This window comes from Chlorocebus sabaeus, chromosome 13 (assembly GCF_047675955.1).
Source record: "Chlorocebus sabaeus isolate Y175 chromosome 13, mChlSab1.0.hap1, whole genome shotgun sequence".
Lineage (NCBI taxonomy): Eukaryota > Metazoa > Chordata > Mammalia > Primates > Cercopithecidae > Chlorocebus > Chlorocebus sabaeus.
In genome coordinates this window covers 46,065,624-46,090,121 of record NC_132916.1, presented here as the reverse complement: position 1 = coordinate 46,090,121, position 24,498 = coordinate 46,065,624, and the positions used below count along the sequence as shown (strand labels likewise).

The following is a 24,498-nucleotide window of genomic DNA, read 5'->3' as shown; positions in this document are numbered from 1 at the left end:
AGCATATTATTTAAAGGAACAGAGGTAAGTAATAAAGGAAATAGCTAAAAGAGAATAAAGTAGTTGCTTGCAGGAAAGAAAACTGGGGTTGGGAGAGGTAGGCACTTTATTGCTATTCCATAAAAATAATACAAACCTATTGAACTATTTGCCCATGTTACTTTGATGTAGAAAAAAAGAAAAATAAATTGTAGTAAAAATAACAGGGCACTCATAATCTTGAAAAAATGAATTTGATTAATAGATATTTTCCATCCTAATTTGATAAAATATTTGTGGACAGCAGTGTCAAACTTTGGCCCAGTTGAAAAAATAAAATAAAATTAATTAATTAAATAAGATGGAACTTCCTAAAAAAGAAAATAAAGAGGAATGTTTCTTTATCTTCTACTAGAGCAGTGGTTTGTTCAGATTTTTTTCTTTTTTTTAGGAAACACAGCTTTACTGGCCGAGGACTGCCTTTCCTGTGGAAGGAAAAGTTATGCTAAGCCGTGTGCTAAAGTCAAAGAGCTGCAGAGCCACGCCTGCTGTTTTCAATTAGCATGCCAGTCCCAATGGCATGTCCGGCAGACGGTGTTTTATTAAGGGTTGGTCATCTCCTCCTCCAAGCCACGTGAACAGCCTGCGGTTCTACATGCTTCCTTTGACCTTCCAGTCCCTCTGGAGTTGTGTGACCGCTGGAAGCTGAAGCCACAGCTGTCTGCCACTTGACTCCCAAAGCTCAGTGTGATCTGCAATCTTCCCTTGGGACAGAGAAGGAAAGCATGTTGATGGAAAGAAATGACTCTTCCTGAAATAAAATAGTTTCTTTTCCTCGAGCATGTTTGAGAACTTAAATGAAGATAATGAGCATACAGAGATGTGGAAGGTGGTCATGTAACAATGCTCAGCAGGAATCAGGTGGGAAATTCTGGTCCTCTCAGCTAAGGGACGGGTTCTGGGCTAAAGGAGAGTGGCATTTTACGAATTAGGATGGCAATCATACCGAAAAGCTTGGCATATATGACTCTGGAGAAGAGTGAGCAGACCTGGAATTTAGCTTAAAGAAGAGAAGGTCGAGGGTGATTTAAAGAGGAACTCTGGAGCAGGAAATGTCATTATATTAGGAATGAGGACCAGATGTTCTCAATCTTGTCAGCGCACAAAGTGGAGACAAAGAATGACTTTATAGAATAAAGCAGAACTTCATGATCGTTGTTAAACGGTGGAATGGGGTGTTCGTGGAGGCTGCGGAATTCTCCATAAAAATAATTCCTTTGTCTCATATGAGCATTTGTATGTAGGTTTGCCTTAAGCATTAAAGATTAATGAAACAATCTGTAGGGGGTCCCTTTGTGAGTGTTATTTGTATGACAACAGTCTTTCAGATAAATAAGGAAAAAGGGCCCTTGGAAATCCTACTGATAGTAATACCTGGATCACACAGCTATAGGGGCCTGAATGAACAGTACAAACACATTTTCTTGTTTTTTCCTTCTATTCTCTTTCCAGTTTCCTGTACATGTTTATAAACATGTTGATTACACTGATCAGAGTAACAGAGGGACGACAATCCCTCAATTGCATCCTTTCACCACTTTGTTCATTATTGTGTTGGAGACAGAAAAGTTTGTTACTTAAGACAAATATACCTTAATGTCTTAGACCTTCTTTGCAATGAAATGAAGTTTTGTTTTGATGCTTTTAAGATATTCAGTGAGATGACAGGAGTATTTACAGGTTTGAATAAAAACATTCCTTTTATTTTTCTTAAATGGTATGGCAGTAACATATAAATGTATGGTTAATTCTTCCATTTGATCTAATACTTACTTGATATGTAATTTTACTTTAAGTCTTGCAAAATATCCATTCACCTTTAAGATGGAAATATCCACAAGACCCACAAGACTTGGACATGTCATCTCACAGAAATTTTAACAAATAAACCAATAATGTATTGGTGACTGTACTTCACTGTAATCTGTAGTTAGAATAAGTAATTTTCAATTTATATTTCCCATGCTTCAAATCAAAGCTAACATTTTAATTAGTAAAATGACCATAAAAAAGAGGCTGATAGCTAATTACTACTGATTACTACACTGTTAGCTGATTAACGAGTTCAGTTAGTAAGATAGGTATGAATTTTGATTAGTTAAACTCATCTGTGTATCTTTCAATGAACTAAATTACAATTCTGTTTATTAACCTGCTGCAATTTTGGTGAAGTTTTTATATTATTTAACAAAGAAATGGTATTCAAAGGAAAGGAAAAACTACAAATATATAAACTAAATTGATATATACACAAATAATATAGAGCTTTCGTCTCTTTGTGTAATGACAAAAGTTAATACAATGACATTTTTCTTGCACCCATCAACACAGAATCACTGCACTTACTTACCAAATAATTTTTTAAGAAATAAATAAGCAAAATTTCTAGGAATGAAAGGGTCTTGAAATCTATATTTTATCCATCCCTCCGCTTCTAGTCAAGGTTGACTTTAAAGCTGTCTCATAAGATGGCTGGCTCTTAAATCAACTAGCAAGCAGGAAAAGGAATGAGAAGTTATAGGAAGGAGTGTGAACAGCCAATATCACCATATTTGTGTCACAGTACCACCAGGGTTAAAGAATCTTAGGTGCCAATAACTTGTTACTCAGAGTATCAGAAGCTGTGCTGCCCCCAAACTACATAAGCAGTCCCAGAAGCCAGAACAAGTGATAGCACCTTGAGAGTTCTTTTAAGGAATACAAAAGGAAGTGTTTGCTGTGGAAGTGGTTCAAATATTTTAGGTATATTAATTGATAATTTTATATCCCTAAATCTAAAAGAAATAGGTAGTGTTCTATTTTTATTAGGCTGCTAATAATCCATAGTTGGGATTGTTATTTTGGCACCAGGTGGTTATGTCTACCTTCAAACTTTATCAACCTAAAGAGTAATGAGACCAAAATTTCTGTAACTCAATTACTACAGTAACCCAGAATTATCTCTATACGATTGGAATTAATATTTGTACCATAAACTGTCTTTTTGTGCATCCCACTGTAAAAGATATGGTGTAACAGAGTACTATATCATAGGGGAAAAAACTTCACTACAAAAAACCTTGGAGGTTTGATGACAAATTAGGGTGTAATGAGAAGAATGGATGTAAGTGAGGAAAGGTGGAGGAAAAAGTATGACTGCAAAGTTCCTGGCTTGAGAGGCAGACAGACATAGTGCCCCAGCTGCTGACCAACATTAGAATGGAAAGACAGTCTGAGGGAGAAGAAATGAGTTTTGTTTAAAACTGTTGTATTTTAGTTACTTACACGGCTTCTTTAAAAAAAAAAAAATGTTCTAGGAAGTACAAAATTAAGATTGAACCACAAGTGGGAGGAGAATATTTAAGTCCAAAATGTAGTGTGTGAAAAGCATTGGATTGGAGTAGAAGCTTTCTGAGGCAATGCACACTGGGAGGTTGGACAAAGAGTCATAAGCAGATTGTTGAAAAAACAAGAATTGAAAGAAATTGAAAAGATAAGGAAGCACAGCAATGTAGAAGCTTTATTTCTGTATCATTTTCTGTATTTTTATATTTATGTGATCCTCCATGAAACCTTTCTTTAAAATTATTTTATAAGGGAAAATTGCACAAAATTATATGCTATTTGATAATATAATACTACAAATTTATAATGACATATAAAATCTTAAGAGGTTATTATGCCCTCTTTATGAAAATATCATAGAAAAAGAGTTCAAGGAAGAGGTGGTCTAAACTATTAAGAAATATCTCTTTGTAATTAACCCATATGAAATCAGAAATAATTCATAGTAGATGAACTCAAAAAGTACCTACATGATTTTTTATATTTTTTCCATAAGAAATATAGCTAAAAATAGAGACAGAATTAGTCATAAATTTTTATCAAATATGTGATTTTTATTAAAAGTGCCCACTGACTTGGCTTTAATTCAAGAAGAAAACAATTCCATGGCAAACTTAATTCTCTAAATATAATATTTAGGCCTGGATTATATCCTTTTTTTTTTTTTTTTTTTTTTTTTTTTTTTTTTTTTTTTTTGCTTTCCTCTTTTAAACCTTTCCTATTCAGTTTCTAAGTTTCCCAGACAGGTATAACTTTGTAATCCTTTCAGTATATCTACATAATCTCATTTGTTTGACAACTTTCAATCGTTTGTCAGTATTTGAAATACACTTTAAGCTGCTTTAAAATAAATGGAAGCAGAAAAAATTTGACTATGTAAAATGAAATAGGATAAAACTTTTCTTGAGTATAATTTAATAATATTGATCATGTTCTCAGTGACTTTTAAACCATTCCACAGTTCAAAGGTGAATTTCTGGCTGACCAGACTCAGTTATATTCTGAGGGGAACCATGTGCTGCTTAGTAATTTCTAAGACTTTTTACCTTAAAATCAGTTAAAGTTGGATCTTTATGGGGTTCTGTTTTCCTTGGGACTCAAATATAAATCCATATTTACATTTTTGTTTTTGTTTTCAAGACAGATGCTCACTCTGTCATCCAGGTTAGAGGGCAGTTGTGCTATCTCCTCTCACTGTAGCCTTGAATCCCGGGCTCAAGGACCCTTTCACCTCGACTCCTGAGTAGCTGGGACTACAGGCACACACCACCAAACCCAGCTATTTTATTCTTCTTCTTATTATTATTATTACTTGTTGGACAGACAAGGTCTACACTATGTCACCCAGTCTTGGTCTTGAACTCCTAGGCTCAACCAATCCTCCTGTTTTGGCCTCCCAAGGGGCTGGGATTACAGGCGTGAGCTACCGCACTTGGCCCTATTTGACTATTTTGAAGATTTTCCTGGGAGTGTTTTGTGGTATTAAAATACTATTATGTACAGAATTAACAAAAAAAGCTTCCTATAGTATACCATATTTCACAAATCCCCAAACCGTTTTAATATACTCAAAGTTAGCATTGAATTTTTCGCATGATTCATGTGTAATTTTATTAGTGGCCTCATTTGGTAACACCTCCATAATGGTGGACACAGAATTTGTCTCTATGCTTAAGGGATAATTTTGGAAGTTGGAGTCAATTTCATTATCTGGGGGCTGATTAATGCTAATGGTGGAGACAAACAGTGAGACAACACATTTGGGAACTTTTAAGATTTTTCCTAATTACCCAAAAGTCGACCAAAAAAAAAAAAAAAAAAAAAAAAAAAAGAGCAAGAGAGAGATTTAATGCCTGAAAAAGTAACCAGAGGACACTACTTTGTGTAACAAAGTGTTCCGTGCTCTCAACTATTGACTCTGTAACAGTCCTCCCTGTTGGGAGGTGAGGGGATGGCTCTCCAGCATTCTTAATGTTGTCTTCTATGTGGAGGAATCCTACCAGTGTGATGATGTTCTTAGCCTCTCTCTACTCCTTCATTTATTTCTCTTCAAAAAGACACAGCATTCAATCTGATGGGTAAATCTAAAAGAAACTAGATACATATAAACTAGTCTATTTCTATCCCCATTTATTTTGGGAAGAAGGCATCTGGCAGTCCAGTACTTTTTGTAACTGGGTAGGTAAGTTTATCTAGTTCTGAGGATCAGTATTTGGCAGTTTACTTGCCCATACATTTAAACCATATTCTATTTTATTAGCTTCATTGGGAATTCTTTTGTTTTCCATATGACTTACTCTGTTGTCCTACTTCTCAGTTAGTTCATAAGCCAAACAGAATAGAGAGGTGTTGAGAACTGAGCCCGTTAAACATCAACACTCCTCTCCTGGCTAACAGTCTCTTATTCATGTTTTCGTACAACAAATATTGATGAAGCCTTTACTACATATTGGATCCTGCACTCTGTGCTGTAGGTGGTAAGAAGGTGAAGTCAGTCCCAGCTCTAATCTAATCCTAGCTTAGGTCTATCTTCTGAGAGTGAATTATAGAGTCAGCTCTCAATCCAGATAAAGCCATTATGTTGGCTGTGAAACTGGAGGAATTAAGTGAGGAAAGGAAGGGAGCATGGGCTTTAATTTTGCCTTGCACAGCTCCTACTCCAATAATTGACAAAAGATAAATTTATTAAATGTAAACAGGTCAGACTAACAGAAAATCTTTTTGTTCATGATTTATGAAAGTTTATTTAAAATTTAAGGTCTTTGTGAACTAAAATTATATTATTTTTACATTTTTGAATGATGCCTACAGAATCATACTTTTGTTCCCAAATGTTTAATACTGCCTAAATAAATGTTTTGATCAAATCCATTTGACTATTTTTGCTTTAATTGTGATTTGGGTTGTCTATGAACTCCTTCCTCTTCCATCTTATTTCCTTTATCCTAGTGATAGAAAATTGAAACAAGCTTTCAACTTTGTTTAACAAGCAGAAACAAGTTTGCTATTTGTTTCTTAGTCTACTCACTATGTAATTAACAACTGACCAGATGATGAATCCTTACCTCCTTTATGACTCTGTCTCCTAAATGTGTTGTTTCTGCTTCTTCACTGAGCTTTCCTAAACAGCCTTACAAAATTTAGGGGAAAAAATAAAGGGAACATGGATGAATCTTGGGACTCTCTTAACAGTAGGCCTAGAATACTACAGAAATAACATCTTTGCAGAATGTGTTGTTAAACAGCTGGGGAAAAGGGATGGAGGCTTTCCCAAAACCCAAACAATGTTTCTTCCACCTGGAACCCATACCATTATTTTGCCTGAGAGACCAACCTGTTCCAAATTCCTCTTTCATTCCAATCTACTGCCAGGCCAAGGTCTACCCAAACCTGTCTGTCACCCATAATGAGCTGGATAATGTCAGTGGACTGGGATGAATTTCTGTTTTCTCAAAGATACTCCGTTCCAAGAAATATAAGACTTTTTTTTTAACTATGTGAACAGTAAACGTATGTACTGTTTATAGAGCATGCCAAAATAGTTTAAAAATGATACTATGGAAAATTATTAACCAAGCACTTTGCAACTTTTCAAGATAGAATTTAAATGCAGTTTCAAGCACTCTCATTTAAAACATTTTTTATCTGTTTCTGACGGTGACTGATTTTGACTCTGCTAGGAAAATCTCAGGATGGAAATTTCCTGAGCTGACAGTAGGTCATGCTGAATTAGAGACATCACTCATGTGGGGGGACGGGGTAGCAGTTAAAGAATGTAACTGAATTTATTTCTCGTTAGTTATATATTCATAAAAGCATTGAAGAGTAACTTTCTAATTTCCCAGTTTCAAAACAATGGATCAGTTTTTCCATTCAGCTTCTCCTAATATGATGGTAGCAAAGAGATACTCAAAGGAAGCTTCAAATCACATCATGTTTCAGAACTTTTTTTCCTAAGAATGTTGTCCTTTTCTTTTCTTTTCTTCCCCAAGTCCCAATTATCTTTTCCATGACATATGATTGTGATATCAAAAGCAGATATACTGTACTCTACAAATGGACCTCTAACATTTAAGCCTAATTAAGAAGCACACAGAATTTCACTGGAAATTCTGACTCAGGCAGGCTGAAATATACAGCCCATCTGTGCTTACCCTTTAACTACCAGCGTATTCTTAGTTAAGAAAATTAGACTATTCCTTTGTTACTAGATATTTTTATTCACTATTCACATTAGTGGGCACCTTAAAAACTGAAATTTTAATATGGGGATAACAATTAATTTAATCCAGTGCTTGAGAGGAGGCCAGGAATTGAAAGCAAAAGGAACTTTGATTCTTTTTAATAACTTTCATTCCTCTCTTAGCTTTTAACAAGAGAAGTTCTCTCTTGTGCTCCTTTCCTGACATCATCTTTAACTTTGTTTGCTCTTATCCTTTCTTTTGAAAATTTCCCCCAATTCAACGTAACTGTATTAATCAGCTATAGCTACTATGATACTACATAACAAACCACTCAAAAGTTCAGTGCACTGGAACCACAAGTGTTTATTTCCTCTTCTACAGGTCTGTGGTTTGTTTGGGATGGTTCTGCTGCAGGCTATGAGTTGACTGTGCTTCATCCCAGGCTTCAGGTTAACTACAAATGGGCTTTGTATGTCTCCACATACCCCTAGAACCAGGAGCTATCCAAGTCATGTTCTCTTCACAGTGGTTCACAGAAGACCAAGAAGGCAAGCAAAAACCTAGGATGTCTCTTAAGATGTTGGCTCAGAGGCCGGGCGCGGTGGCTCAAGCCTGTAATCCCAGCACTTTGGGAGGCCGAGACGGGCGGATCACGAGGTCAGGAGATCGAGACCATCCTGGCTAACACGGTGAAACCCCGTCTCTACTAAAAAATACAAAAAACTAGCCGGGCGAGGTGGCGGGCGCCTGTAGTCCCAACTACTCGGGAGGCTGAGGCAGGAGAATGGCGTAAACCCGGGAGGTGGAGCTTGCAGTGAGCTGAGATCCGGCCACTGCACTCCAGCCTGGGCGACAGAGCAAGACTCCGTCTCAAAAAAAAAAAAAAAAAAAAAAAAAAAAAAGATGTTGGCTCAGAATTCCATATTCGTTGGCCAAAAACTTCATGTGGCCAAACCCTACATCCTGGGAATAGAGAAATCTCTACTCATGGTCATGCACTACCAGACGCATGGCAGGAGGGAGAATTGAGAAAAATGACTGAATCTATAGTGATCAATGGAAGGTAAAATATTCCATTGTTTCTGGACTCCACCTCAGGCTGCACATTAAATGTGATGTGACTTGCCACTGGTGTTATATTATACAATAGGTTCCATTAAAAATAAATGTTGCATTTAAGACAATGTTGTATTTTAGAAAATGATTTGTACACATTTTATCAACCTCATGTAATAATGCCAATTACAAATGAATACATAGGATTTCATAGCCATTCATACAGATAGGCAAGCATTCTCAGAAACATTTATCTTTCTCTTTTATTCATCAAACATAATTATACTTCCCAAACCCCAGTACATCCTTGGATATTGCAGTGATTTTCCTTTATTCTCTCTAACTCTTATTCCATGGTTTAGGCATGGAATAAGGAAAGTTATACAAAAAGTTACCTAAAAAAATAAGAAATTAGAAAGGGAAAATGTAACAAAAAGCGAGTGCTAAGTAAATGGGATGAAACAGCTCTGACAATACTCATTTGTGAGTCTATGCAGATCAAATAGACTAGAATCTGAGGTCTCTATTCAGTCCCAAGTGAGCCTTAAAAGACATTACAAGGAAATGAATGGGTTCATCACAATTAATTCCTACTATCATCTTAAACCTGGAATTTAAGATATGTCACCAAAACTGGTAATGATAAAGTCTCACTAACTAGTCAGGAGCCAACTCTAGTGACTGAAACAGTAATCTGATACGTATTCTGTGCCTGAAAAGTAAGTAAGCACTCGTAAATGTTTACCATTATTATTCCTTTTATTATTGTATATGAGTTACTGTGCTACATGCTACAGATAAAGTGGTGGGCAAAACACATATGGGTGCACTTCTGCAAATTGTCCAGTGGCTAAACTCAAAATTTGGTCTTAAGACTATCAGGTAGACCTATACACAATGAATCTTGTTTAAGAGTAGTTTTTGTGAAAATTACTTAATGTTTTTAGCTCCCTGCATATTCAGTTTGAATTAACAACAGACTATGGCTACAATGGAAAATTGTTTTACTGATAGGTTAATTAATAGAGATATATTTCCCAAATAGGTTAATTAATAGAGATATATTTTCCTAAAAAGGGAAGGCAATCACCCCACTTTGCTCTTGACAAGTCAGTAAACATACGGAGAACTATATTAAGTTTATGTTACCAAGTATTAACATTTTCAGAAAATTAATGAACAATTGAACTATTCGCAGAAGAGGGCACCCAAAAGGATAATTTATCTGGAAATATTTGTATAAGGAAAAGATGAAGGGACAAGTGACTTTAATCTTAAAGAGGAGAAATAATTTTTAGATAACTTTCTTAATAAGTGTTTAAAAGGTTACTGTGGTCAATATATTATTTTGTTATCATAGAGGTCAAAACTTGTAGTAAAGATAGAATTGATTGTGTTTAATATAGCTGTAACTATGATTGTCATATGTAAACGAGAAAATAGATATCTATATAACTTGATTTTTTTTTCCTGGAAATATTCAGGAAATGCTCAATGGTATGAAGAGTTATTTAAAACTTTATTATTTCAGGCTACAATTCTATGCTACTAGTTTTCCAAAGGAACATGCATATATCCTGACCCACTCATTTATTCATTTGTTTAGTTTTTAATTCAACAAATATTCTTTGAAAATTTACTAAATTTTGTGCAATGATCTTAGCACCAGGAATATAGCAGTAAAGAAGAAAAAAACAAAATCATTGACCTCATGAGCCCTACGTTCAAGTAAGTAAAAAACTTGTAAATAAATTATCTCATATTATTATAAATTCTATTAAGAACATGTATTTAAAATTGTTTCAAGAATGTCAAAAACGCATGTTTTGTGTGTGCCCACTCCTCATCCCAACTCTATCACTTTCAGTCTCTTTTCATTTTCATGCTGAGATCTAAATGTTTAAGTCACTATATGGTGTGGCGGAGGAAGGACTGTAATATGCATGCACTAGACAGATCTGGCTTCATCCTTGGCATGGCTATTTACTAGCTATGTGAGCTTAAGCAATTTACTAAGCAACTTATCTTTGACCCTCACTTTCCTTATTTATAAAATGCAGGGAAATGCTGATAGCATTTGTACAAGGATAAAATGAGATGACATGTGAGATAGTTACCTTTTTGAGGGTTCTTTATTGGCAGCTCCCACCATCACCACTCTTCTCCACAGATCTATGTATTCTCTTCCCCTGCCTTACTTGAGGCTGAACTTCAGGGACTGCATCTCCTGGTGTCCCTTGTTGATTAGTTCCCAGTTCAGTTCAGCGATTGGAAGCACTGGCAGGAGATTGGAGAATACAAAAAAAGAGAGGTAAGAGTATTTCTTCCCTTATGGTTCTATGAGTTGGCAGGTATATTTAGCACTAGCCGCATCCCTCCAAGACAAATGCTTCAACCAGGTGGTCCATATTTTTAATAATCCTAGCTCCCTCTGTGCTTGAGTAACTTCATTTCCCCCCTGACCTTTCTGTCCTTGGAGTAATGTTTTCTTACTGATGTGAGTCCATGGATGCCTCACTATCCCTTCACCCCCCACACACATCCATAAGTAGTCCTTCATTAAAGTCTCTGCATTTGAACCATCTGGGAAGAATCGTTTCCTGTAGGGATTCTGAATAATACAGTATTTACTATCAGGAATAGCCACATAAAGTAGCTCCTTAATAGGGTATTCAGAAGCTGGTTTGTTAAGTGTTGGATGAGGGTATTATCTTCCTGAAGGAAAATAGAAGATAGGTAATGGCTTGCTGTGGTATCATAATTACTCGGATTATTGCCAGCGCTGGCATAGGATGGAGGATCAGGTATCCAATTCCTGTTGCATTTCATTTCTATGTCAATAATGGTAATTATAAAAAGTATGGGCTGGCTACCTACTTATTACTATGCAGGGAGCTCAAACAAACAAACAAAAAACAAGAAAAGTGCACAGCAACTTAAATTTCAAACACAAAGCACTAGTGGAGAACTAGACAGCTCCTATAACGAATCTTAAAAGAATCCCTTATATCTCGTAACTGCAGGACAGACATGCCTGAAGACTGGGCCCTGATGTATAATTGTGTAAGTAGCAGAATTGCTGCATTTTATAAATGTACATCATTACCAAAGCACTTATGATAAGTTTAGGGCATTGGCTGAGAAGTTGCACTACGAGACTGGGGATAAGGATATTTGGATAGGATAGACCCATTTGAATGTGTAAACTTTGATTTTCCAAATCACCTCAAGATTATTTTGCAAAAAGAAGGAGCCTTTCTTTCCTGGTATTAGAAAAATAAACTTCCCATGTAGAAAGACCTTTCAATGACCTAATCTGCACTTTTGACTCACAAAGGGATGCCAGTTCTTCTCAAAAGCCCCCCCCCCACACACACACACCATCTCTCATTGCCTCTGTACCCATAACTAGAGTTATATCTCAGCAGCCCTCAGGTATAGAATTGATAACCCTATTTCATAAGGAGACAGTATATATCATAAGACTTAAAAGATCTTTTAAAACTGAATCATCATGAACCTTATAAACTGTGTAGGGATGGTTTCTAAGAGTGTTATACTGAAGAAGACAAAATATAACGGTGAATTGAGCCAATTCATCAATAGATAATAGATGCACTTACCCAGTATTTTGTATTAGTGTGCCAGCCAAGGCAACTGTAAGCACCTCTAGTAGTTGTCTTTGTTGGCTACTGAAGCCTGGATTTAATGAAAAACAACATTTCATGATATTAATCTGCCAGAACTTTCTTGATCTAATTTGAAGGGAAAAAAAGACTACAAGATTTTAAAGAATTAAGGTCTTGAGGCTGATTTATTATATGCAACATATGTACCTTCCTTGTCTGTCTGTCAAGATATCCTGAGAACACTGTACCTTTTTCTGTGAAGGCATTAAAAAAATAATACTCTTTCCATCAAAGCAAATAAGAAAATTCACAAAGAAGAGAATAGCATCTTCAGAAAGTTTTGAAGTGGCTCTTTGACAAACTGAAAATAAAGGTGGGGGATGCTGCCATTGTATTAGGATCTCTCATTTCTTGTTTATGAGAGAAGAAATCTCTCATTTAAATGAGAATAATGGAATCCTGGGGTAGGAAAGGCCATGTGGTAGTGCTTAATCTTCAGAGAAAAGGTGGTTGCAATTACCATAATCAGTCACAGAGATGGGGTGGCAATCAGTGTTTTGACCTGCAGGAATCTGTGGCGGTGGCTAATGACAATGCTCCCTGTAATAAAGTGGATGGGTGGTTGATGAGGTATTACTTGATCTATATAATTGCAAAAAGTATATCTTCTAAACAGAAATCTGGCTTGAGTTGCCAATGAGACGGGGGTGGATTCATGACCTCTTATAGCCTCTCACTCAGTTTCTAGACCTAGGAAGTTTTTGAGGACCCTGCAAATCAACCCCAGGGAAAATGGTTAGATGGTCTTTGGAGAATGACTGTGAATTATCAACAATTTTATCTGATTTTAGCTGTTACTCTAAAAGTGATATCTAGACTGGTGAAAATTAACATAGCTCCTGCTTAATAGGAGAGCAACTATTCGCCTGGCAAACATTTTTCTTTTCTCATCCCTAGGGACACTATACGAAGCCTCCGGCACATACAGGGCATATACACAGAATTTTGGAACAAAGCAACAATTCGTCCATTTGAGAAGCAGCTGTCAGGAGCACCACTTCTGTGTCCAGAATTGGCGGGTTCTTGGTCTCACTGACTTCAAGAATGAAACCACGGACCCTCGCAGTGAGTGTTACAGTTCTTAAAAAGATGGTGTGTGTGGAGTTTGTTCCTTCTGATGTTTGGACGTGTCCGGAGTTTCTTCCTTCTGGTGGGTTCATGGTCTCTCTGGCTTCAGGAGTGAAGCTGCAGACCTTCGTGGTGAGTGTTACAGCTCATAAAGGTGGCACAGCCCCAAAGAGTGAGCAGCAACAAGACTTACTGTGAACGGCAAAAGAACAAAGTTTCCACAGTGTGGAAAGGGATGCAGGCTGGGGCAGTCTGCTTTTATTTCCTTATCTGACCCCAGAGCTAGACCCACATCCTGCTGATTGGTCCATTTTACAGAGAGCTGACTGGCCCATTTTACAGAGAGCTGATTGATCCGTTTTGACAGGGTGCTGATTGGTGCATTTACAAACCTTGAGCTAGACACAGAGTGCTGATTGGTGCATTTGCAATCCTTTAGCTAGACACAAAAGTTCTCTGAGTCTCCACTAGATTATCTAGACACAGAGCACTGATTGGTGCATTTACAAACCTTGAGCTGGACACAGGGTGCTGATTGGTGCGTTTACAATCCTCCAGCTAGACATAAAAGTTCTCCAAGTCCCCACCAGATTAGTTAGATACAAAGTGCTAATTGGTGCATCCACAAACCCCGAGCTAGACACAGAGTTCTGATCGGGGCATATATAATCCTCCAGCTAGATATAAAAATTCTCCAAGTCCCCACCCTACTCAGGAGCCCAGCTGGCTTCACCTAGTACATGCTAAGCTGGGACTGTAGGCGGAGCTGCCCATCAGTCATGCTGTGCACCCGCACTCCTCAGTCCTTTGGCGGTGGATGGCACTGGGCACAGGGGACCAGGAGGTGGTGCCTGTCAGGGAGGCTTGGGCTGCGTGGGAGCCCATGGCAGGGCAGGGCTCTGGCATGGTGGGCTGCAGGTCCCGAGCCCTGCCCTGCAGGGAGGTGGCTGAGGCCCAGTTAGAATTTGAGCAGGGCATAAGTGGGCGGCACTGCTGGTGGACCTGGCGCACCCTTTGCAGCTGCTGGCCCCGGTGCTAAGACCCTCACTGCCCAAGGCCAGCAGCGCCAGCCGGCTGCTCTGAGTGTGGGCCCACTGAGCCCATGCCCACCGAACTGGTGCTGGTCTGCCGGCGCCTTGCACAGCATCTGTTCCCGCCCACGCCTCTTCCTCCTCACCTCCCAGCAAGCAGAGGGAGCCAACTCTGGCCTTGGCCAGCCCAGAGAGGGGCTCCCACAGTGCAGGGGTGGGCTGAAGGGCTCATCAAGTGCAGCCAGAGTGGGCGCTAAGGCGGAGGAGGCGCGGAGAGCAAGCGAGGGCTGCCAGCACATTGTCACCTCTCACTTCCACTGTAAAAAGTTGCTAAAATCTAGTGTTTGGGGTTTTGAATGCATGAACATCTAGCTAGAAACCACATCTCAACCTCCCTAGTATCCCCTTCCCACAGGTTGCATAGATACGCAAGAACCTAGCTTCTACCCTACAGAAGAGGATCGTATCCTAGGAGTAGCAAATGCTATAAATATAAGTTTCTGAATAATCACCTGCAACAGAGCTGCCCCAGCAGCCCACACTGGCCAGATATTTCATGAGAGAGATTGAGAGAGACAGAGAGAAGCTTACCTACTATTTAGGCCACTGTATTCTGAGGTCTTTCTATTTCACCAGCTGAGCTTTTACTTTACCCAATATACTGTGAATGCTGCTGTTGCCCTCATTCCCTTCTTCCTCCTGCTATTACTAGAATGAAGTCTTCACTTTCCTTTCAACTTAACTAATAAATAATCATAACCTAAAGAATACCAGATGTCATTTTTACCTATTAATTTGGGAAATAATATTTAATAACATTCAGTATGAGAGATGATGTATAAAATAGAACTCTCACAGTTGGTAGAATGACAAATTGATACAAACCTTATGGAGGATAATTTGGCATAATCAATCAAAATTTTGAAGGTAGGTGGTCTTTGATCCAGCAATGCCATCTAGGAAGCTGTTGTATATGTACACGAAGTTGTGTTTATAAGAACATTTATTGCAGCATTGATTGATGCAGCAAAAATGCTGGTAATAGCTTAAAGTTATCACTGGGACAAATATTAAACCGAACTAGTGTCTCTATTATGAAATCCCATACCACTATTAAGTGAATGATACAGGTCTACACATCTTGATATAGAATAAACAGGCCAGGTACGGTGGCTGACGCCTGTAATCCCAGCACTTTGGGAGGCGGAGGTGGGCGGATCACGAGGTCAGGAGATTGAGACTATCCTGGCTAATATGGTGAAACCCCATCTCTACTAAAAAAAAAAAAAAAAAAAAAAAAATTAGCTGGGTGCGGTGGCGGGCACCTGTAGTCCTAGCTACTCAGGAGGCTGAGGCAGGAGAATGGCCTGAACCCAGGAGGCGGAGCTTGCAGTAAGCCAAGATCGCGCCACTGCACCCCAGTCTGGGCAACAGAGAGAGAATCCTCTCAAAAAAAAAAAAAAAGAAGAAACATAGAAAAATCTCCACAGTGCTGCATGAAAAAAGCAAAAAAGCAAGGTACAAATTATTTGCAAATAAAAGCATATAAATATATATACTACACAGATAAGCATACACACACACACACACAGAGAGAGAGAGAGAGAGAGACATTAAATGATAGACAACACACAAATCCTAGAAGGAATATCAACCCCCTTGATGCACTTTGGGAAAATTTCATTTTTAGCTGTTTATATGTAAAACTGTCTTGAATTTTATATAGTAACAATACTTAAAAACAACAAAAATAAACTATTAGGCTTAAAGAACTTAAAGGGGTTGGTGAAATTCCAGGTTCTGCTTTGGGGAAATTTATTCTAAATCTAGTAATTGCTTTCCCTTTTTAAAGAGGAAACTTATGCCCCCGGAAATCTTTTACACCTCTTAGGATAAACATTATCATTGTTGGCTAACTTGCGCATGAATTTCAGAAGTAAATAATTTCTTTTTTCTCAAAGTAAGGTGTTAATTCATCTTAAAAAATCCAAGATTTAAAAATCTGAGAGGAAATTTTGTAAAAAAGTCATTTAAAATTGATGTGGTAAATCATTCTGGATAAACGTCTGGTTTATTTTTAGTTCAATTAATATCAGGGATAGAAAGAAAAACCATCCACAAGCTTACTGATGTTCACAATAAGTATTCTAAAAGTCGCTTTGTAACAGTGGCAATTTACAAGCTCACTAACAACCCCAAGTTTATCCTATTCCCTGGATAAACTTTGTCAAGTAAACCTAATTTTATTCTTAAAGGCACTATTTCCATCCAAAGAATTACATTACATTTCTACATTTGCTCCTCTTTGATTATTTCTTTAGTCTTACTGCTTGAGGAAAGTAAGAATGTCACGGATTACTTCTTCTCTTCTTCCTGTTTTATGTAAAAAGTTACAACTAAACCTGGAGTACTTCATCTCAACAGACTTATCAAGAGAATGGTTATGAAATGTTTTTAAATGGGTATGTGTCAGATATTTTCCTCTTCCTACCATTCACAAGATGAATCCTTATCTAGTGTTACATTTAAAAGTAATGCTTATACATCTTATGAATCAATGTTGCTCTTGCTTCAGAGGGTGATTAAGACTTTTCTTTTTGCACACTTCTACTGTTCTCAGCTTGGATGTGGGGCATTTTCCAGGGAGTGCCCTTTGCTTTGAAGTTGCCTTTCCAATCCTGTTTCCCTTTTCTTCTGGGAGGATAGAGAGGGCCTGCTTTTCCAGTTTGATTTATTCCAAGAAGAAAAATATTTCCTTTGAATTTATTAGAGCTTTTTGGTTTTTGTCACTTAGTATTGGCATGAACGTTTTTGTTTGGGCTTTGGTTTTGGTTTTCTTGCACAGAAGCAATTGCATTAAGATAGTGGTTTTCCAATTGTGGTCCCTGACCAGCAGCATCTGTATAACTTGGGAACTTATGAAAGGACAGATTCTCAGCTTCATCTCAGATTTACTGAATCTAAAACTCCACCCAGCAGCCAGACTGGACTGATCAGTCTTCATTTAAACAAGCTTTCCAGCTGATTCTGCTGCATGTCTAAGTTTGAAACTAGCACTACCACTCCCCCTACCACCACATGAGATAATATGAAAGGGGCTTAACATTTTAACATATTGCAAGTATACCTGAGCAATTTACACTTGGAAAATGGGACATTATGTTGGGCTAGATTCTGGACACAGTATAGGGTCATCAGAAAAGGTGTTCTGAGTTTGAGTGCTATTGGCCACAGGCATGGAGGGGTGGACATGGGGACTGAAGTGTCCATTTCTTTACTCTTTTGTTTAAGTACTCCTTTACCGGGAAGTACTTGAACCTTGGTATTTCAAGTATGTTCTGAGGACCAGAATCATCAGCTTTTCTAAAAATAGAAATTCGTCCGAGAATGTGCATTTCAAGTAGTTCACCTGATGATTCATATTTACATAAAAATGAGAAGAGTCATTGACCCAGTGAGTACCTGGTGGCCTTTAGTTCAATGTCAAGGTGCCTCTTCTTGCACTTGGTTTTGATTCATGCTCTTCTGATACTTGAACTTCTTTACTGGATTTCTGTCATGTTGCACTTATTTTCTTCTCTTATCTAAGTTAAATAAATGTGGAATTGTTGGGTCAAAGACTGTCTTTTAAACATTGATAGACACTACATAATTGTTCTCTACAGAATGGACCTCTTTATCTTTTCATCAACAATTTGTAAGGGTTCCAGTTTTTTTCAACCTTCTGCCATACTGCATAATTTTTAAATATTTAATTTTTTCCAAAACTAAAGGTGAAAAGTCTTATTTTTGTTCTGATTTTTATTACATGTTGGAAATGTTGCTTCTTTTCTGCTGTTTCTGTTTAACTTTATGCCATCACTGATTATCTATTATGTGCCATCAACTTGCAAATTATTTTAAATATATAATAGGTAACACAATAATCCTGCAAGGTATGCTTTCTAGTTTACAATTTAGATCTAAGGATATTCAAGTTCAAAGCAATTAAATCATTTGTCCACTAAGATACACATAGGTTCACACAAATTAAAATTTTATGTAAAAATTAAAAATCAAGTTCAATTCAAACATGCATGTATTTTCTATGAAATTGTGCTGTCTCCCTGTTCAGAAAAGTCTCCCTGTTCATAAGAAAAGTGAGGAATACCATACTTGGATTCAAGAAACTATAAGCAAGAATGTAGAGCTGAAACTAACTCTTATGGGTAAAAAATGTCAAAAAAAATTATGAGCTAAATGCTAGTGTGTCATATAATAAATAAAAAGAAAATGTTACATTCAGATTATGTTTTTCCATTATCATAACTGGTTGAATGTGAAATAAAAGGAATCAATTAGTTCATGGTTTCACTTGTGCAATATTAAAATATTTTTATATAACTAGCTTTAAAACTTATTTTCTTCAATAAAGTAACTTGGCTGCTTTGGTGAAATAATATTACCATTAATGATTATGATATTTATTAATTTACTACTATGTGACAGCCACAATTGATGGTCCTTTAGGTATATTAACTAATTTAATCCTCTTATCAGCCCTATGAGGCAGGTATTATTGTTAGAATAGGTAGATAGGCAGATATGAGGGAGGCAGGATAGGGCCCCAAAAACTATCAGGAAATTTTCAGGCAGCTGGTAACAGACAGGGATTAAATCCAGAATATAATCCCTTGGCGTACCCCTCCCAGCTTTTTGTTTTTTTAAAACGGAGCCTTCTCTGTCACCCAGGCTGGAGTGCAGTGGCACGATCTCAGCTCACTGCAACCTCCCCCTCCCAGGTTCAAGCGATTTTCCTATTTACTCAGGAGACCGAGGCAGGAGAATTCTTTAAGCCCAGGAGTTTGAGGCAGCAGTGAACTAAGATCACACCAGTGCACTCCAGCCTGGGAAACAGAGTGAGATGCCATCTCTAAAAAACCGAATTCCTTAAAAGGAATGAAATAATAAAATAATTTAAAAAACAGATGTGCCTACATACACACTTAAAAATTTGGAAAGGCCAGGGCAATTAAGCAAGAGAAAGAAATAAAAGGCATACAGGCTGGATGCAGTGGCTCACACTTTTAATCCCAGCACTTTGGGAGGCCGAAACACTTGAGGTCAGGACCATCCTGGCCAACATGGCGAAACCCTGTCTCTAACAAAAAAATACAAAAATTAGCCAGGTGTGGTGGCGGGTGCCTATAGTCTCAGCTGGTAGGGAGGCAGAGGTAGGAGAATCACTTGAATCCAGGAGGTGGAGGTTGCAGTGAGCTGAGATCCCACTGCTGCAGTCCAGCCTGGATGAGAGAGCAAGACCCTGTCTCTCTCTCTCTCTCACACACACACACACACACACACACACACACACACAAAAAAAAAAGAAAAAAAGAAAGGAAAGAAAGAAGGGGCAGCCAAATTGGAAACGAAGAAAAAAATCAGCTGTATTCACAGATGACATGATCTTATGTTTAGAAAAACCTAAATACTCCACTAAAAAAATTAAAACTAATAAATAAATTCAGTAAAGTTGCAGGATACAAAATCAACATAAAAAAATAAGTAAATTTTTATACATCAACAGTGAACAATCTGAAAAAGAAATCAAGAAGAAAATTCCATTTATAATAACTACAAAAAATTAAAATACCTAGGAATCAATCTAACAAAAGAAGTAAAACATCTATAAAGGAAAACTACAAAACTCTGATGAAAGAAATAGAAGATGACGCACACGAAAAATGGAAAGATATTCCATGCTCATGGATTGGAAGAGTTAATATTGTTAAAATGGCAATACTACCCAAAGCAATTTACAGATTCAATACAACCTTTATCAAAATACCAATGATATTCTTCACAGAAACAGAAAATAATCCTAAAATGTATATGGAACCACAAAAACCCTAAATAGCTAAAGCAATCCTCAGCAAAAAGAACAAAGCTGGAGGCATCACACCACCTTACTTCAAAATGTATTACAAAGCTATAGTCACCAAAACAGGGTGGTACTGGCATAGAAACAGACACATGGACCAATGGAATGAAATACAGAATGCAGATTCATGCATATACAACCAAATCATCATTGATAAAGGCTCCAAAACCTTTCAATGAGAAAAGGACAGTTTTTTCAATAAAGGATGCTAGGAAAACTGGGTAACTATATGCAGAAGCATACAACTAGACTCCCACCTTTCAACATACACAAACATCAAATCAAAATGTATTAAAGACTTGAATCTAAGACCTGAAACTATAAAATTGCGAGAAGAAAACATTAGGAAACACTCCTGTACATTGGTCTGGGCAAAGATTTCTTGTGTAAAATTTCAAAATCATAGACAACTAAAGCAGAAATAGAAAAATAGGATTATGTCCAAATAAAAAGCTCCTTCACAGCAAAGGAAACAATAAAGTGAATAGACAACCCACAGAATGGGAGAAAATATTTGCAAACTATCCATCTGACAAGGGATTAGTAATTAGAATATAAGAGGAGCTCAAACAACTCAATAATAAAAGAAATAATACAATTTAAAAATGGGCAAAAGATCTGAACAGACATTTCTCAAAGGAAGACATACATATGGTTAACAAATATGTATAAAAAAGTTCAGCATCACTAATAATCAGAGAAATGCAAATCAAAATCACAATGTGGTATAACCTCACCCCAGTTAAAATGGCTTGTATCAAAATGACAAACAGTAACTGATGCTAGTGAAGATGCAGAGAAAGGTGGACCTCCATATGCTGTTGGTGGGAATGTAAGTTAGTACAGCCACTATGAAGAACAGTATGGAGGTTGCTCAAAAAGCTAAAAATAGAACATGCATTTGATCCAGCAATTTCACTACTGGATGTATATCCAAAAGAAAGGAAGTCAACATGTCAAAAAATATCTGCACTCTCATGTCTATTGTAGCACTATTCACAACAGCCAAAATGTAAATCAACCTAAGTATCTACCAATGAATAGATGGATAAAGAAAGTGTGGCATATATACACAATGGAATATTATTTAGCCATAAAAAAGAATGAAATCCTGTCATTTGCAGCAAAAAGGATGAAACAGAAGGCCATTTTCTTACATAAATAATCCAAGGACAGACAGACAAACATTGCATGTTCTCACCCATATACGGGAGCTAAAAAAAAGTGGATCTCATGAAGATTGGTGGGTGGAGGGATGTAGGAGGGAAAAAGAATATCAATGTATGTATTTCCACTGAACTGTACACTTAAAAATAGTAAAGATGGCAAAGTTTATATGTATATTTTACTTCAATAAAACAATTTAAAAATACATCTTGAAATAAACCCACCATACATAATTTTCTCACATATTTACAAAGTGGGACAATATTTTTAACAGAAATACCTAACAAAATTTCTTAATATATGTGTTGCTGATTTGCCTTTCTCAACTATAAATTGCTTGAGAAAAAGGACCTGCACAATCTGTCATTGAAAAAATACCTCTTGAGAGCGTAAGTTAGTTAATATATGTCAGGAAATTGATATAGGCAAATACTGAAATATTTTAAAAGGTTTCTCTGGCTGAAGAGTTTTGTGTTTATTTCAACTGCAAACTATTGGCAAATGCAGTTATTTTTACCTAAGATTGGGTATATGATTATTCAGTGATAGACATATGAAAATGTTTTTAATGATGCAAGCAACATTTAACAGTGTCTTAAAAATGACTGCGGATTTGGGCTTTGATGGCTCCTTGTTTTATTATTTTTCTAAGTTAGATTTCTTACCATTAAACATGTGCATTGAACCCAAGTGTCATGAATGGGCATGCCATCTTAGGAAACAAATACATTTCATAAGCTGAACATTTTAAATGTTTTCTTAATTTCATCATATAGTGCTTTGAGATCAAGTATAAGAAGCAAGTCATAAAAGTAGTGCCAAGCGTAATTCTTTGGTGGTGAGCCATCTTCTCATTGATTTCATCAATCATTCTTCTTTGTTGTGTTTTGAGGTTAGTTTCTTATCCTTGCAAATTCAAACCCACTTATTGCCCTGATAATAAATTGTATTAATGATGACACCACCTCCAATTTGCCATGTAACTTTGGGCAAAAGACTCAATCTCTTTCCATGCCATTGTTTGCCACCCATATAAGTGCAATTTTAATATTTTAATATAATCTGAAACTGTTGATCTAGTCACAGTGTTTTAGTCAATGAAACAACATAGAAAGAGGCCAGCAGATAATTTTCTTTAAATTATAGTCATTTATCTTGCAAAAAATGTACTGTCACTCACCCAAAGGAAATATTTACAACTGGCTCAACTATTTTCATTATCAACCCAAAGGTATAAAAAGTACTTACCCAAAGGGAATTTAAAGTGCTAAGATTTTGATCACAAACTCTGCTCTCTGGTGTTAAGAAAGTAAATAGGAAAGAGTGACATCAGCAAGATGGCCAACTGGATTTACCTGGTGCTTGTCCCTCCAAAAAAAGGCACTAAAACAATAAATAAACAACTGTATGCCAAGTGGACTGACTGAAGAAGTAAGCTGTCTTTGTGTGTGTGTGTGGCACATTACACTTAAAGTGTCAAAACAGAATTTTTAAGTTATCAAGAGAAAAACTTCAATTTACACATAAAGAAATTCTGATAGACCAAATAGATCTAGCAATCATTTATAGAACACTCTATTTAACAGTTACAGAATCACATTCTTCTCAACTGCACTTGAGACATTCTCCAGAATAGATCATGTTAGGATTCAAAACAACTCTTAACAAATCTAAGAAGAGAGAGAGCATATAAAGTATATATTCTAACAATATTGGTATAAAATTAGAAATCAAAAACAAACCAAAAATTTACAAATACATGGAAATTAAACAACATGCTCCCGAATAACAATTGGGTCAATGAAGAAATTAAAAGGTAAATTTCTTGAGTCAAATGAGAATGAAAACATCATATCAAAACCTATGGGACACAACAAAAAACAGTTGTGAGAGGGAAGTGAATAGCAATATACTCCTATATCACAAAAGAAGAAAGATTTCTAATAAACAATCTGACAAGGAAAGTGAAAAACAAGAAGAAAATAAACCCAAGATTGATATAGGGAATAAAATAAAATAAAATAGTAAGGCCCAGAGAAGAAATAAATAAAATAGAGGTTGCAAAAATAATTCAAAAGATCAATGAGTGAAAAGTTGCTTTCTTGGAAAGAAAAACAAATCTAACACACCATTATCTACAAAAAATTTAAAAAATGAAAAAAGACTCAAATAAAATCAGAAATGAAAAAGGAGACATACAACTGACACAACAGAAATACAAAAAATAGGACTATTATAGACAACTATATATCAACAGATTTGATAAGCTAGAAAGAATTAAATTATAAAGAAATAGAAAATCTGAACAAATTATGAGTGAGGAAGTTGAATTAGTAATAATAATCTTCCATCAGAGAAAAGACTACGACCTGATGGCTTTACAGATGAATTTTAAGAACTATTGCCAGTTTTTCTCAATCAGTTCCAGAAAATTAAAGAGGCAGGAACACTTCCAAACTCACTTTATAAAGACGGCATTACTCGAACACAAAAACCAGATCAGGATACACACAAAAAATAAAATTGCATACCAGTACCCCTGATGAACATAGATGCAAAAATTCACAACAAAATACTAGCAAACCAAACTCAACAGCACATTAATAAGATTATTCACACTTCTCAAAAGAAGACATTTATGCAGCCAACAGGCACATGAAAAAATACTCATCATCACTGGCCATCAAAGAAATACAAATCGAAACCACAATGAGATACCACCTCACACCAGTTAGAATGGTGATCATTAAAAAGTCAGGAAACAACAGGTGCCGGAGAGGATGTGGAGAAATAGGAACACCTTTACACTGTTGATGGGACTGTAAATTAGTACAATCACTGTGGAAGACAGTGTGGCGATTCCTCAAGGATCTAGAACTAGAAATATCATTTGACCCAGCCATCCCATTACTGGGTATACACCCAAAGGATTATAAATCATGCTGCTATAAAGACACATGCATATGTATGTTTATTGCGGCACTATTCACAACAGCAAAGACTTGGAACCAACCCAAATG

General features: G+C 36.6%; 1 long non-coding RNA gene across 1 annotated transcript in view; it reads right to left on the bottom strand.

The window, feature by feature from the left end:
• The window catches only part of LOC140713240 (uncharacterized), a 122,069-nt gene that overhangs the window by 38,086 nt on the left and 59,485 nt on the right, over nucleotides 1–24,498 (bottom strand). The window contains exon 2 of the long non-coding RNA XR_012095131.1: nucleotides 10,721–10,880. This is a non-coding gene — a long non-coding RNA (uncharacterized lncRNA). The remainder of the gene's footprint in view (nucleotides 1–10,720; nucleotides 10,881–24,498) is intronic.